General features: G+C 39.5%; 1 pseudogene; it reads left to right on the top strand.

Moving 5' to 3' along the window:
• LOC133757096 (protein SET-like) lies at positions 1-1177 on the top strand (annotated as a pseudogene).
• Positions 1178-15986: the final 14809 nt, after the last annotated feature.

Genomic DNA, 15986 nt, shown 5'->3' with positions numbered 1-15986 from the left:
ATGTCGGTGCCCGCGGCCAAAGTCAGTAAAAAGGAGCTCAACTTCAACCACGACGGTGTTGACAAGACCTCAAAAAAAGAACAAGAGGCAATTGAGGCCAGCGCCGTGGCTCAACAGGCTAATCCTCCACCTTGCGGCGCTGGCACACTGGGTTCTAGTCCCGGTCGGGGCGCCGGATGCTATCCCGGTTGCCCCTCTTCCAGGCCAGCTCTCTGCTATGGCCTGGGAAGGCAGTGGAGGATGGCCCAAGTCCTTGGGCCCTGCACCCCAAGGGAGACCAGGAGAAGCACCTGGCTCCTGCCTTCGGATCAGCGTGGGTGTACTGGTCGCAGCGCGCTGGCCGTGGCGGCCATTGGGGGTTGAACCAACGGAAAAGGAAGAACTTTGTCTCTCTCACTGTCCACTCTGCCTGTCAAAAAAAAAAAAAAACATAAAAAAAAGAAGCAATTGAATATATTGATGAAGTACAAAATGAAATAGACAGACTTAATGAACAAGCCAGTGAGGAGATTTTGAAAGTAGAACAGAAATATAACAAACTCTGCCAACCATTTTTTCAGAAGAGGTCAGAACTGATCGCCAAAATCCCAAATTTTTGGTAACAACATTTGTTAGCCATCCGCAAGTGTCTGCACTACTTGGGGAGGAGGATGAAGAGGCACTGCATTATTTGACCAGAATGGAAGTGACTGAATTTGAAGATATTAAATCGGGTTACAGAATAGATTTTTATTTTGATGAAAATCTTTACTTTGAAAATAAAGTTCTCTCCAGAGAATTTCATCTGAATGAGAGTGGTGATCCATCTTCAAAGTCCACTGAAATCAAATGGAAATCTTGAAAGGATTTGACGAAACGTTCAAGTCAAACGCAGAACAAAGCCAGCAGGAAGAGGCAGCATGAGGAGCCAGAGAGCTTCTTCACCTGGTTTACTGACCATTCTGATGCAGGTGGGGATGAGTTAGGAGAGGTCATCAAGCATGATATTTGGCCGAATCCATTACAGGACTACTTGGTTCCTGATATGGATGATGAAGAAGGGGAAGGAGAAGAAGATGATGATGATGAAGAAGGATTGGAAGACATTGATGAAGAAGGCGATGAGGATGAAGGGGAAGAAGATGAAGATGATGATGAAGGGGAAGAAGGATATAAGGATGAAGGAGAAAATGACTAAGAAAATGCTGATGGATTCCAACTTTTTTTTTTTTTTTAATTTTCTCCAGTCCCTGGGAGCAAATTGCTGTCTTCTTTTTATTTTTTCCCTCTTGTGCTCAGTCTGTTTTTGAGGTCTCTTTTCTCTACACCATGGTTCTCACCTTATTGTGGGGAAAATACCTGAAGCAGAATACAATGAGGAAAGAATCTCTACCCCTTTCTGTTCCAAATTCATTTTATCTCTCTTGTCTCGACAAAAACTGTATGGAATCAACACCACCATGCTCTGTGGGGAAAAAAAAACCCTCCTGCTCCTGGCTCTGTTGGAAGCTGGAGGGTGCCAGGCCCCTGTGTAGTAGTGCATAGAATTCTAGCTTTTCTCCTCCTTTCTCTGTATGTTGGGCTCAGAGATTACACTGTGTCTCTATGTGAATACAGACAGTTAGCATTTACCAGCATGTATCTGTCTACTTTCTCTTGTTTAAAAAAAGTAAAAAAACCTTAAAAAAATGGGGTATAGACGGTCAGCAAAGGGTGGGTTTGAGATGTTTGGGTGGGTTAAGTGGGCATTTTGACAACATGGCTTTTCCTTTGGCATGTTTAATTGTGATGTTTAATGGACATCCTTGCAGTTGCAGATGACACTTTTAAAAATAAAATTCTCTCCTAATGAAAAAAAAACAAAGAATATGCTTAGTCATCAAAGTTGTCATTGTAAACATAAATTTTCATTTTTAAGTTTATTAACTTTTAAGTTCTATTCATTTTTAAATACTTTCAATTTTTAATAACAATGTCATAAATTTTGGCATTCATGAAAAATGAATAAACAAAATTTTCAGACACCAGTCAAATCAAACCCATAACAGAACGAGTAACATTTCTAAAAACATAAGAGCTTTTTAAAAATAAATTTTTCAAAATAAAATAAAAATAGACCTTGTTAAAAACCATATTAACATGTGTTTTCAGATTTCGTGAAAATATAAAACCATGAGTTACATGTGGATATTATTTTATTAGTTTCAGAAATTAAAATTTTAGAGAGGAGATTTAATCAGACTCATGGTTTGTACCAACAGTTATTTTTCTTACATCATAGTAAGATTGTATTATATATAATATATTGGATTATATTACAGTTTATATTACAGTTTCAGTGTTATTCATATGACTACTGAAATTTAATGAATGTCTTGTGCTATCCACACATAATATACATTTAGTTGACTAATTCCAACAACCCTAGAATGTCAGCCATGTAAACTTCACATTCAGTGTGTCTTAAATAAGCAATGTATCTTCCAAATAATATGTAAATTCCTGCTTGACTATGAACTGAATATTTGGATGACATCACCTATATAGCTTTAAACTATTCTAATTTGGCCTAAAAGAAGAATTACTGCTGATATAATTGCCTAAAATCAGTTATATTGTACCAGACTTGTATGTCTCTTTTTTTACTTTTAATAATAATAAAAAGTTGTATTTACTTGGAAACATTCATACTGCCAAGAAAACAATTACACTTGTTTTTGCTATTATAGAGTGATGTCCAGTTAACAGAACAATTATTTCATACTAGCTTCACCACAGACAATTTAAGACACAAGGGTAGTTCACGAAGTTCATGGAACTCAAACTCCTTATATGAGGCCAAGGATCATCATAATTGCTAAACCACAAAAAGATACAACAGAGAAAGAATTGTAGACCAATATCCCTGATGAACACAGATGCAAAAATTCTCAACAAAATACTAACTAATTGGATCCAACAACACATCAGAAAGATCATTCACCTGGACCAAGTGGAATTCATCCCTGGTATGCAGAGATGTTTCAACATTTGAAAATCAATAAATGTGATACATCACATTAACAAACTGAGCACCAAATGCCATATGATTATCTCAGTAGATACAGAGAAAGCATTTGATAAAATACAACACCCTTTCATGATGAAAACTTCAAAAAAATTGGGTGTAGAAGGGACATTCCTGAACACAATCAAGACAATTAACAAAAAACCCCTCATCCAGCATCTTATTGAATGGGAAAACGTTGAAAGCATTCCCACTGAGATCCAGAACCAGACAAAGAAGCTCACTCTCATCACTATATTGAATATAGTCCTGGAAGTTTTAGCTGGAGCCATTCAGCAAAAAAAGAAATCAAATGATACAAATTGGAAAGGTGGCAGTCAAACTACCCCTATTTGCAGAAGACGTGATTCTACAAATAGGGGGGTCCAGAAGACTACACAAAGAGACTATTAGAAGTCATAAAAGATTTCGGTAAAGTGGCAGGATACAAAATTAACACATAAATCTCAATAACCTTTCTGTATCTGAACAATGTTATGGCAGAGAAAGAACTTCTAAGATCAATTGCATTCACAATAGCTACAAAACAATTTAATATCTTGGAATATTTGGTTGTGTTAAGTATACAAAAAAAATGGCTTGATACAATTTAAAAACAAATCTTACATGGCCTTAAATTTCAATGATTTATTTTATTTTATTTATTTTTTATTTTTTGACAGGCAGAGTGGATAGTGAGAGAGAGAGAGAGAGAGAGAGAGAGAGAGAGAGAGAGAAAGGTCTTCCTTTGCCATTGGTTCACCCTCCAATGGCCGCCGCGGCCGGCGCACTACAGCCAGCACATTGCGCTGATCTGAAGCCAGGAGCCAGGTGCTTCTCCTGGTCTCCCATGTGGGTGCAGGACCCAAGCACTTGGGCCATCCTCCACTGCACTCCCAGGCCATAGCAGAGAGCTGGCCTGGAATAGGGGCAACCGGGACAGAATCTGGCACCGCGACCAGGACTAGAACCCGGTGTGCCGGCGCCGCAAGGTGGAGGATTAGCCTATTGAGCCACGGCGCTGGCCAAATTTCAATGATTTTGAAAGGAGTTAGTTCTGGTTGATGGTTTCGGGGAGGAGGGCAAATGCTTTATAGACAAGGGAAAGAAAAACTGTGCTTTAACCCTCTTCTTAATCTTCCTCTGCCTCATTATCCTCTTGAACTTCCCTATCTTCCTTGTTTTTCTTACTCTTTTCAGCCTTGATGACTTTTTTTCTGCTGCATCAGATTTTGCTTGAGCTCAGAATGGCACAGTCTCCTTTTTGTACTGGTCTTTCAGCTTACTGGCCTTTTTTCCTAAGGCTGCCTGACATCTGCAGCAGTATTGTTCCACAGTGGGCCCAGGTTCTCTGCAACATCACCAACAGACAAAGTGATGTTGATTTTTAGGTGACAGAACAAGAAAATTACTGAAGGAGGCCTCCTGAGTATGTTGGGATTCCTGAACTTCGTTTTTCTTTCCCCTCTGGGAAAGATCTAGGTTTTCATTTCTTTTTTATAACAGGCCTTGTATGCTTTGCCACATCATCAAGTGTCCTGTTTTGTGGTCAGCCATGGTCTTCCACCTCTCTGAGCAGTTCTTGTTGCCTGAAGCATATACGTGCTTCCTCTTGTGCTGCTAAAATAAGATTGTACAAAGAATGCATCTGACAACCTTTTGGTCCTCAGCTTCTTTCTCCTGGCCCCATATTTTGTTAGTTTTCTCAGGGAGGCACAGAGTTGCTCAGTGCCCATCCCACTCTCACTTGCCCTGGTGCTGTCTCTGCGGAGCTCCACATATGGCGATGGCTGTGAGAGCAGGAGTCAGAGGCAGCCTCCTCCCACTGTCAGCTCTGTAACATCACTCTCCATCTGTCTCTTAACCAGCAAATACAATGGGAAAGTTAGCCTGATTGGAGCTATATGCAGTTCATGGATTGCGTGCACTCAGACATACATACAGATTGATGATCCTTCAGAAGCATAACGGAGAATGGAACGTACTAGATCTTATCTCCAAAATATGGTCTTTGAAGTGAAATGAGAAAGCCATGTAGGCAGTTGGGAGAACATGTGCAAAATAAGCATGTAATCTCAGCCATGAAGGAAACCTGCGGGCCACTTGGTACAGCACATTTAGTTAGTTCCAAATCAAATGTGCGACTATAAAGCCCTGTCACATGACTCCTTTGCCCCAGTTATCCAAAGCTCGGTTTCTCTAATTGTCTCCAAGACTTTTTATGCTCTTCAGCTTTAGCTTCCCCTGACACTTCCTTCTGGAAAGTGTCCATGGCTTGAGTGCTTGATAGCTTTTCAAACATCTGTGCATCACTCACATTTTTCTGCTGGAAGACTGTGGCAGATTAACGACAGCCACGCATTCTTTGCCACCCTTTCTATCAGGAGGTGACCCAGTTTGCCCTGCTCTTGAATCTGGGCTGGCATTGCTGTTTTGACTGCCATAGTGCAGTGAAGGAGACCATGGCACTTTGAGACCTTGTTGTTAGGAGACTGCCAGTCAGAACATAGGAAGTCCGATCATACTGCTAGAGAGGTGACCATGTGGAGAGGATTAAGAACATATGGATGGATCCATAAGGGTCTTGCTGAGCCTCGTCTTTCAGTTGAACATAGCAAGGCGCAAAGAAGTGACTTCCCTAGAGCCTCAGACCCAGCCCAGCTTCCAGGTAAAAACTATTGAGTCAGCACCCTCTGTTGGAGCAATACAGTTGCCAAGCTGAGCACGCCCAAATGAGTGACTCACAAACAGATGACTTATGCTAAAACGGGTATTGTTTCAAGCCATTATGTTTTGGAGAGTTTTTATACATCAATAGATAATGGGTTTTCTAAATCTTGGACTTTCCCTTGTGAGATGATGTTATTTCTCCTGTTTTCTCTCTTCCTAGAGGTGGATAGGTACCTTCAGAACAAATTGATACAGCCACTACTTCAATATTTAAGGAATTGCTGCCTGAATTCTACTCTCAGTCCTTGTCACTGCCCATCCTGTTCTTTTGGCATACTGCTGATTTTTCTTAATTAATTAATTTATTTGTTAAGGACTGCAAATTTCAAATGTACAACTTTAGGAATATACTTATTCTTCCCACCATACCCATAAGATTCCTCTTCAATTAACTTTGTACACAGAATACCAACTCTCTACTAAGTAAAGATTTAAACAGTTTGCACACACACACACACACACAAAACTGTTTGGGAACAAGTATCACATTTAACTCTCATAATACAAGGGGAATTAGTGCACAGTGACTCCTGTTAATTTAACAATTATGTATGATGTCAGTGACCACCCAAGGCTCTTGACATGAGCTGCCTGGGCTATGGAAGCCTTTTGAATCCACAAACTCCATCAGTATTTAGACAAGGCCATTAGCAAAGTGGAAGTTTTCTCCTCTCTTTAGAGAAAAAGTACATCATTCTTTGATGGCCATTTCTTTCCATTGGGATCTCACAGAGATCCTTCATGTAGAATATATTTTGCCACAGTGTCTTGGTTTTCCATGCCTGAGATGCTCTCACGAGCTTTTCAGCTAGACCAGGAAGATGTAAGGGTGGATTCTGAGGTCAGATGTTACTTAAAGCAGTTGTCATTCTATGAGTCTGCTGTGTGTGGACTGCTTCCCATATTGGAACATTCTCTTCTACTTAATTCTATTTACTATAGTTACCCCACACTTCATCCTATTTATAAGGTCATTTTAACACTTAATCCTATCTATATGTTCACTTTAACACTTAATATGATCACTTTAATACTTAAGAGGACATTTTTATCACTCAGCTCAATGGGATTTGGGGTCACATGACAAGTTTTAAAACTGGATCCTTAGAAGTTAGACCTTAGGAACGTATGTAGAACTATACAGCTTTACAGTTATAAACTTCCTCCTCCCTCTATTATTTCCACTCTTATTTCTTACTGAGATCCATCCTGAATTGACTTTATACACATATTATTAACTCTATGTTAAGTAAAGAGTTCAACAAATAGTATGAAGAGAAAAAACAACAACAACAAACTGTTCCTTGACAGTCTAGACAAGGGCCACACAAGTCATCCTTTCTCAAAGTGTCAAATTCACTTCTGCAGATTTCATTTTAGGTGCTGTATTCATTCTTGCAGATCAGGGAGAACTTATGGCATTTGTCCCTTTGATACTGGCTTATTTCTCTAAGTATGATGTTTTCCAGATTCATCCATTTTGTTGTAAATGACTCTTTCATTTTTTAACTGCTGTGTAGTTTTTCATAGTGTACATATCACATAATTTCTTTTTTATTTATTTATTTGATAGAGTTACACAGAGAGAGAAGGAGAGAGAGAGAGAGGGAGAGAGAGAGAGAGGTCTTCCATCCACTGGTTCATTCCCCAGTTAGGGGCAATAGCCGACGCTGTTTAAATCTGAAGCCAGGAGCCAAGAGCTAGGAGCTTATTCCAGGTCTCCCACATGGGTGCAGAGGCCCAAGGACTTGGGCCATCTTCCACTGCCTTTCCCAGGCCATAGCAGAGAGCTGGATCAGAAGTGGAGTAGCCGGGACTTGAATTGGCACCCATATGGGATGCAGACACTGCAGGTGGTGGCTTTAGCTGCTATGCCACAATGCTGGCCCCTTTTAAAAATTATTTATTTATTTATTTGTTTATTTTTCCATAATTTCTTTATACAGTCTTCTGTTGATGGGCATTTAGGTTTGTTCCATGTCTTAGCTATGTGAATTGAGCTGCAATAAACATGGGGGTGCAGATAATTCTTCTGTTTACTGATTTCATTTCTCTTGGGTAAATTCCCAGGAGTGAGATGGCTGGGTCATATAGTAGGTCTATATTCAGATTTCTGAAGTATCTCCATACTGTCCTCCATAGTGGTTTTACCAGTCTGCAATCCCACCAACAGTGGATTAGGGTACCTTTTTCCGCACAGCCTTACCAGCATTTGTTGTCTGTTGATTTCTGTATGAAAGCCATTCTAACTGGTGTTAAGCGAAACCTCATAATTGTTTTTATTTGTATTTCCCTGATAGCTAGTGATCCTGAGCATTGTTTCATGTGTCTGTTGGCCATATGGATTTCCTTTTTTGAAAAACATCTGTGTAAATCCTTGGCCCATCTTTTAACTGGGCTGTTTGTTTTGTTGTTGTGGATTTTCTTGATCTGTTTGTAGATTCTGTTTATTAATCCTTTATCAGTTGAATACTTTACAAATAATTTCTCCCATACTGTCAGTTGCCTCTTCACTTTCCTCTTTCTTTTGCATTATAGAAACTTCTTAATTTGATGTAATCATATTTGTTAGTTTTGGCTTTGACTGCCTGTGCCTCTGAGGTCTTTTCCAAGAACTCTTTGCCTACGCCAATCTTGCAGGGTCCCCAATGTTCTCTAATAATTTGATGGTGTTGTGTCATAGATCTAGATCTTTAATCCATCCCCTATATATAGAATCATGTCATCTGTAAATATGGATAGTTTGACTTCCTCCTTCCCAATTTGTATCCCTTTGATCTCTTTTTCTTGCCTGATGGCTCTGGCTAAAACTTCCAGGACTATATTGAATAACAGCTTCAGTGCCTCAGGTTTTTTGTTTTTTGTTTTTTGGTTTTTTTTTTTTTGGCAGTTCTAGCACACAAGCCTCTCACATTCACAAGCACTCAGCCCCTGTTAGTTCCCCCACCAGAGTCAGGAGTCTCCACTCTGATGACTGCTGGGCGCAGACACAAGCTGGTGCAGCTGTGACGTATGTCCAAAATGGCGCCTACTCTATCAGCCACTTACAAGTCACCATTGTAGGATGATTGGGATGAGAGAAACATGTTTCTCTTTTTTTTTTCTCTCTCTAGTTTCACAGGTACACTATCCCCCATGGTACTGCAAGCCAAGTTCCCTCTAGGCTCTTCCTGCAGCTTTATCACTAGTGGCTCAAGCTGCTGCAGTCTGGTCTCACCTCCTTCTCCCATGCTGGTGTGGAAGCTCTCAGCTGCTGCAGTCCTGAGCCATAGGCGTCCATGGCCTCCATGTAGGTCCACTGTGTCCCTCTAATCTGTGTAACGTATCCTCTGATGTTTTCTCTCTAACTCTTCCCTGAGACTGCACTCTCTCCTCTTTTTTTAAGCTATCTACTCCTAGACCAGAGCATTAAGCTCCCTCCCTACTCTGCTATCTTGGAAACTTACTAATTTATATGTTCATGTTTTACTGCCTTGGTTTGTGTAATGGTCTGTTTTTGTAAAGCATTCATGCCAATTTTTGTATATGATCTTTTACTGCAATTACCTTACAAGAAACTCTCTTTATATCAGTTTTCTCCATGCCTCTGTGGAATGGATATCTCTCTGTTGACACTTTCTGCTTGATAATTTACCTTTATGAATGGTTCAGTTGTTGCACATTTAATTAGCTTGTTTCTCTTTCTTGCTTTCTCTGCCTCTTTTTACTAATTTCCCTCTCCCTCACCCATGACAGGTCATAAGTCATAGTGGATTAGAGCACAGGCTCTGGAGCCTGAAACAAGTCTTTAACTCTGCCACTACTTGTGTGGTGACCTTTGGAAAATTTCATAATATCTCAGTGATGAAACGCTACACAGATTAGAGGGACACAGTGGACCTACATGGAGGCCGTGGACGCCAACAGCTAAGGACTCCAGCAGCTGAGAGCTTCCGCACCAGCATGGGAGAGGGAGGTGAGACCAGACTGCAGCAGCCCGAGCCATTAGTGATAAATTTCACAATATCTCAGTGATGCAATTTTCCCATATGAAATATGAAAATAATACTAGTTCCCAAGACATAGAGTTGGTGTATGAATCAGCCAATACATTAATAATACATATATGTGCATATATGTAAATGTAGATGCATCTTTATTTACACATAGATATATGTATGTGTATTAGAATGATAATTGTATCACAATAAGTACACTCTAAGCATTAGACATTATTGTCAGTTCTGATTCTCACTGGCTCTTTGTCTCTATTCCTTGTTCCCTAATTTTTACTTTTCACATTTCCCTAGAAATTGACTGATGTGCAAATTTTATTATCTTCTGAGTAAATTAATAGAATTCTGCATTCTCATTAATAATTTTAAAAAATGAGTAAATTCTGATGTATTCTCTTAAAAAGTTCCCCAATTGATGTAAGAATCTGTTAACTTGTATGCACATTGATTTTTAAATTATGGTCTGAACAGATTTAGTTTCTCAAACTCTTACAGATGTCTAAAGCCGAAAGTCTGTTGACCTTTAATATTAATTGTTGATGGAGTAAAAGTAGGACTTCATCCCATCATGGTGTCTGAAGGTGGGGCCTTTGAGAAGTGATTGGACTGGATCAGGTTGCCAGGGAAGAGTTTGTTGTCTGACCCATGGTGGCTTTATAAAGAGAGATGAAACAGTTGGTAGAAAAGTGTGCTCCCCGTGTCTCTCTGCTTCCTGGTTCACCACATGATTTTCCTTCCACCTGCATTCCACCCTTATTAGGTGCCAGAGTGATATGGCTGCCCAATGTTGGACTGCAAACCTTTGAAACTGTAAACCTAAGTCAATATTATTCTTTAACCTGCAAAACTTAAGTCAAAATCAATCTTTTAGTTAAGAATGCATTTTAGTTAAAGTAACAATGGCAGTAACAACAAACCAAATATGTAAACAGATTCTTCATCCGGATTTAGTTTTGGGAGAGATTTCAGTTTTGTTTGTTTTTTGCTTTGTTTTTTTGGAGGGACACATCTGACAGATGACATTCTTAACAGGGATGGTTCTGTGGGTGTACTCAAGTTTGAATAATTTCTGACAGAACATCTCCAAGTTTAGCATTTTCTCTTCCATTCAAGACAGCATCTTGGTTTGAGTAAGTTTTCTCAGGAGCGTTTTAACCCTGAAACAAGGACTGTGTCCAAGACATTTGTACAGGTGATAGACACAGGGACATCAGGAAGAGAACAGGATTAGCAGGACATGAATGCAGAAGAGCCAAGGAAGAGCCTCAGTCTGATTTTGAAAGAATGTCAAATTCTCTGGATTGCAAAAATTCACCCAGGTATGTGTCCTGAGTGGAGAGGAAAAGAGCTGGCCTTTCCTATTTTTGCCTCAGTAAGTAATTGGCCAAGGGCTGGCATGTGGGAGGTACAGAAGCTCACAGGTTGAGCTCCTTTGGTCTTAAGTCTGCAAGTAAAACAACTCCAGTTGGTCCCAGGCAGTTTTCATGAGTCTGAGGTACCTACCAGGAACCGGGCAGAGAGTTGCTTGAGAATGGTAGAGGCAGTGCAAAGAGATCCAGGCAGATCTTGGACAGTTCCTGACACTTATCAAAAGGCAAGGAAGAAGGGAAACAAGATTTTATGTATGAAATTAGAATCTATTCACATTTACTTTTAAAAGCGTCACTCACAGGGGCCAGTGTTTTAACACATAGCAGGTGGCATCCTCCACATCTGCTGTCTTGCTTGTGTGTCACGACAGTTTAGATGGAACTGACTTAGACACTAATTCAGTTTTTCTGTTTTTAGAATAGTAACAGCATATCTGTGCCTTAATTCAAATTCATTTTCCTTATGCTATGATTGTACTTACAAGTTGGCACAAATAGAAATGATGTAAGAAAGAGGAGTCATTTCAAGGTTAACACACATCACAAGTTCATTAACCTTTTCAGTTAAATAAGACTTCTCAATGAGGCAACAGCTAAATTCTTCTGACCTTATTGGGCTACATGCGGTGACTCAGGCCATCATAAAAAATTAAACTTAAGAGAGGGGCCATAGCTTACCAACTTCCTGATTTCACATGTGCCAAATGGGCATTTAAATCCACTTCTAGTTCCAAGCAAGTCTTTCTCTGAGTCATCTGCAAAGCACAGAAAAGGCCAGCCAAGGGCAAGACACAAAACAGTGAGGAAGTGATTGCATGTGGCAGCCGCAGTCTCTCTTTTTTGAAATTCATTTTGCCCTTTCTGGGACTCCTATGACTTTATTGCTTTTGTGGTTCTGCTCTACTGAAAGATGAGGAAACAAATGTGGGGTTTGAATTCTATTATTATTGTAGGGTGCCGTGTTAAATAGAAACACCCCACCCTCAACTGCTGTAGTCAGTGTTGACATAGAACATGTCATACATGATACTCATGTTGTAGTCAAATTGGGACATACCACTGTTCTCTAGGAATGTCCTTCCCTCCTTTCCCTGCCCCTTCCCTTGTTTATTTCCATCCATCTGTCCATCCAGCATCCGCCCTAGAAAGAAACAGGCAGGAGAAGGGAGAGACAGTGAGCGAGCAAGAGAACATTTCAAGGTTAAGAAATAAAGCAGGCTGAAAAGTAGTTGTTGGAACAATTAGAGGAGTCAACTCTCTACAGAAATCAAGTGATGGAAATTTGAATATTTGTAGATTAAAAAAATGAAGATTACTCTGAAAATAGTAATGAGGGCTTTTAAATAAGACAGACACAAATCCCAGGGTAGGTGGCCTGATAAAAACTATGAGGGCAAAAGAAAAGCATATAAAAGAATTGCAGGCTGGAGCAGTGTTCTACATCCTCATTTAAACTGGTTAAAGGGATCTCATAATATCCTTAATAAGAAGTATCTGATGTACAATTTGGGACATGCTCAATCGGACTTGCCCCAAATGGTGGAGTTAGAAACATGCCAGGGCATTCCAATTCAATCCCATCAAGGTGCCATGTACCAATGCCATCTCACTAGTCAAAATGATCGTTTTCAGTTCACAGTTGATCATAATGATAGGATTAAGAGTCAAAGGGATCACATAAATAAGACTAGTGTCTGCTAATACTAACTGATAGAATTAAAAAGGAGAGAATGATCCAACATGGGAAGCGGGATACACAGCAGACTCATAGAATGGCAGATGTCCTAAACAACACTCTGGCCTCAGAATCAGCTCTTAAGGCATTCGGATCTGGCTGAAGAGCCCATGAGAGTATTTCAGGCATGGAAAGCCAAGACACTCTGGCAAAACAAAACAAAACAAACAAACAAACAAACAAAACACAACTAAATGAAAGATCTCTGAGAATGAGATCCCAGTGGAAAGAACGGGGCCATCAAAGAAGGAGGTACCTTTCTCTGAAGGGAGGAGAGAACTTCCACTTTGACTATGACCTTTTCTAAATAAGATTGGAGTCAGCGAACTCAAAAGGCCCATAGCCTTGGCAACTCATGACAAGAGCCTAGGGTGATTACTGATGCCATAAACAAGAGTGTCAAATTGTTAAGTCAACAACAGGAGTCTCTGTGCACTTACTCCTCATGTAGGATCTCTGTCCTTAATGTGTTGTTCAATGTGAATTAATGCTATAACTAGTACTCAAACAGTATTTTACACTTTGTGTTTCTGTGTAGGTGCAAACTGTTGAAATCTTTACTTAATATATACTAAATTGATCTTCTGTATATAAAGATAATTGAAAAATGAATCTTGATGTGAATGGAATGGGAGAGGGATTGGGAGATGGGAGGGTTGCAGGTGGGAGGGAAGTTATTGGGGGGGGAAAAAGCCACTGTAATCCATAAGCTGTACTTTGGGAATTTATATTTGTTAAATAAAATTTAAAAAAATATAAGAAGTATCTGAAAGCATAGTTTAGAGCCCTACCATATTATCATATGAAAATTACATATAAATATGCATATATTTAGTTATTATAAAGTTTGTGAATGTCTGAGTATGTGAGTATATGTACGGGTGAACCCTAAGAGATTTTTATGGTAAGGGATATGACTAGCCAAGACAGAGCATCCTAAGCACCTTAATTCTGTTGTTAACATGTACTTATACTCACAAATCCAGAAAAGTATCTGTACAGAAAATAAAGCCAACCAAACGAATACTTTATTACTGTCTGTAATTGACTCCAAATTTCCATGGAGTGCTCGTGTGCAGTGGGGTAACCTTGACCATTCGCTGACTCTTTTGGCTTGGATAATTGAGCCTAAATATCATAGGACCAACATTGAGTGGAAGCCTAATAGCTTTCTTTGCTTCTACTCCAAAGTTTAAATCTAAACTCTGAATGTCAGTACTCCTTTGAGTCAAGGAAAGCACACCATCTAACAACAAACAGTGGAAGAAAGCAGAGAAAACCAAGATAGCATTTGGCCCAAGCTGTAGGGCAGAACCAGTTGGATTCTTGTCATCTGTGTTTTTGGGGTTGGCTGGAAGGGGAACTCAAGGGAGCTCCCTTGGCTCTTCTTACACAGCTGGTTGGAAGAACTAGCCAGGGTTATGCAACATACACCAGATAAAAGCCTAGTTCAGTTAAATGAAGCCAGAAATATAAAGTATGTGATAGTTGTTTTCTTTCTATAAAATAAACCAAATGAATCCCTTCTCTTAATCAAGAACATCCTTGTTCTCACAAAGAAATGAAATGTTTCATAAATTAATTTTACCCTTACATTATTCCTGAGGAAATACTAAAACTCTAAAATAGTACAGCAGCTTCTATTTTCTTTTTGTCTTTTATCCTGCTATTGGAACTTGTATTCAGAATTTCCAAAGTTTTAGTATGTCAGTTCCAGATTTGGCTAACCTCTACTGAATCTGTTTGCTTAGAAGCTTCCCTTCTTCCTCATGGACAGCTCTCATTCATTTCTGTTTTCATCCACCAGGTTAAATTAGGTGCTGACCCTGAGTGGAATATTTCCCAAACTAGGCAAATCAGAGCTTCTCTTTCCAAGAATTGAATGTCTTTCTGTATTTCTCAGATCAGGAGTTGTAAAACATAACATTTGGTTAGTTAGGAAGCATTATGTACATTCTACCATATTGGAAAATGCAAGAAAGCAAAGCTGACATCACCCTGGTTTCCAAGACATAGTGAGGAGAAGTATGGAGAATGAGAACATTTTGAGAATGTTACCAAATCTGGATATCCTTTCAGGATCTGGTTGATTTATTGCTAATGCTATTTCAGTATGTACCTGTTCTCTGAAAGTTTTGATCACTTGGTAATTTTCTATGTTCTGAACATTAGACAAATATCTTTCTGATAAAACCTTTCTTCTGCTTCAGCTAGCTCAATGTAGGTTTCTATCGCATGTATCTGATAGAAGCCTAATATAGACCAGACTTTCATTTCTTCCATTTTCCCGGTAAAAACATTGCTACACCATTTCTGACTATATTAGGCACTCTAGCTGATGAAGTTAAGCAATAGAGAAGGCCTTTTTTGTTTAGACTGGGTTGTCCTGAATGGCCTAAAACAAAACTAACCAAAAGTTGTAGACTTTGCCTTCTGTACCCAAATCCTCCTCCTGGAATTTTCCACATGGCAGAGACTGCTCGCTGCCTACTCTAGTTTCCACTCCCTTTTTTTCCCCTTACAATAGAAATATCCTAGATTTTAGTTGGGTATGGATGCCTGGAGGAAATTCTTCAGTATCTAATATTCCTCACAGTTGGGGATTACCATGTGACTTAGTTTGGTCAATGAGATACAAGCATTAAGTCTTTTCTTCCTTCCTTCCTTCCTTCCTTCTTCCCTCCCTCCCTCCTTCCTTCCTTCTTCCTTTCCTTTCCTTTCCTTTCCTTTCCTTTCCTTTCCTTTCCTTTCCTTTCCTTTCCTTTCCTTTCCTTTCCTTTCCTTTCCTTTCCTTTCCTTTCCTTTCCTTTCCCTTCCTTTCCTTTCCTTTCCGTCTTTCTTTCCGTCTTTCTTTCTTTCTTTCTTTCTTTCTTTCTTTCTTTCTTTCTTTCTTTCTTTCTTTCTTTCTTTCTTTCCTTCCTTCCTTCCTTCCTTCCTTCCTTCCTTCCTTCCTTCCTTCCTTCCTTCATTTTTTAACAGTTTCTCAAATTCCTACTAAATGGTCAGCTGACACATGTTCCTTTTTCCATTTCTCTTCAAGCTTTATTCTTTTCAACTGACTATAACACAGCACATCTGGAACTTGACCAATCTCTTGGACCATGAGTTGAGATTGATGGAGCTAGGTTTCT

Source organism: Lepus europaeus, chromosome 3 (genome assembly GCF_033115175.1).
Source record: "Lepus europaeus isolate LE1 chromosome 3, mLepTim1.pri, whole genome shotgun sequence".
NCBI lineage: Eukaryota > Metazoa > Chordata > Mammalia > Lagomorpha > Leporidae > Lepus > Lepus europaeus.
This window is presented reverse-complemented; position numbering and strand designations above follow the sequence as displayed.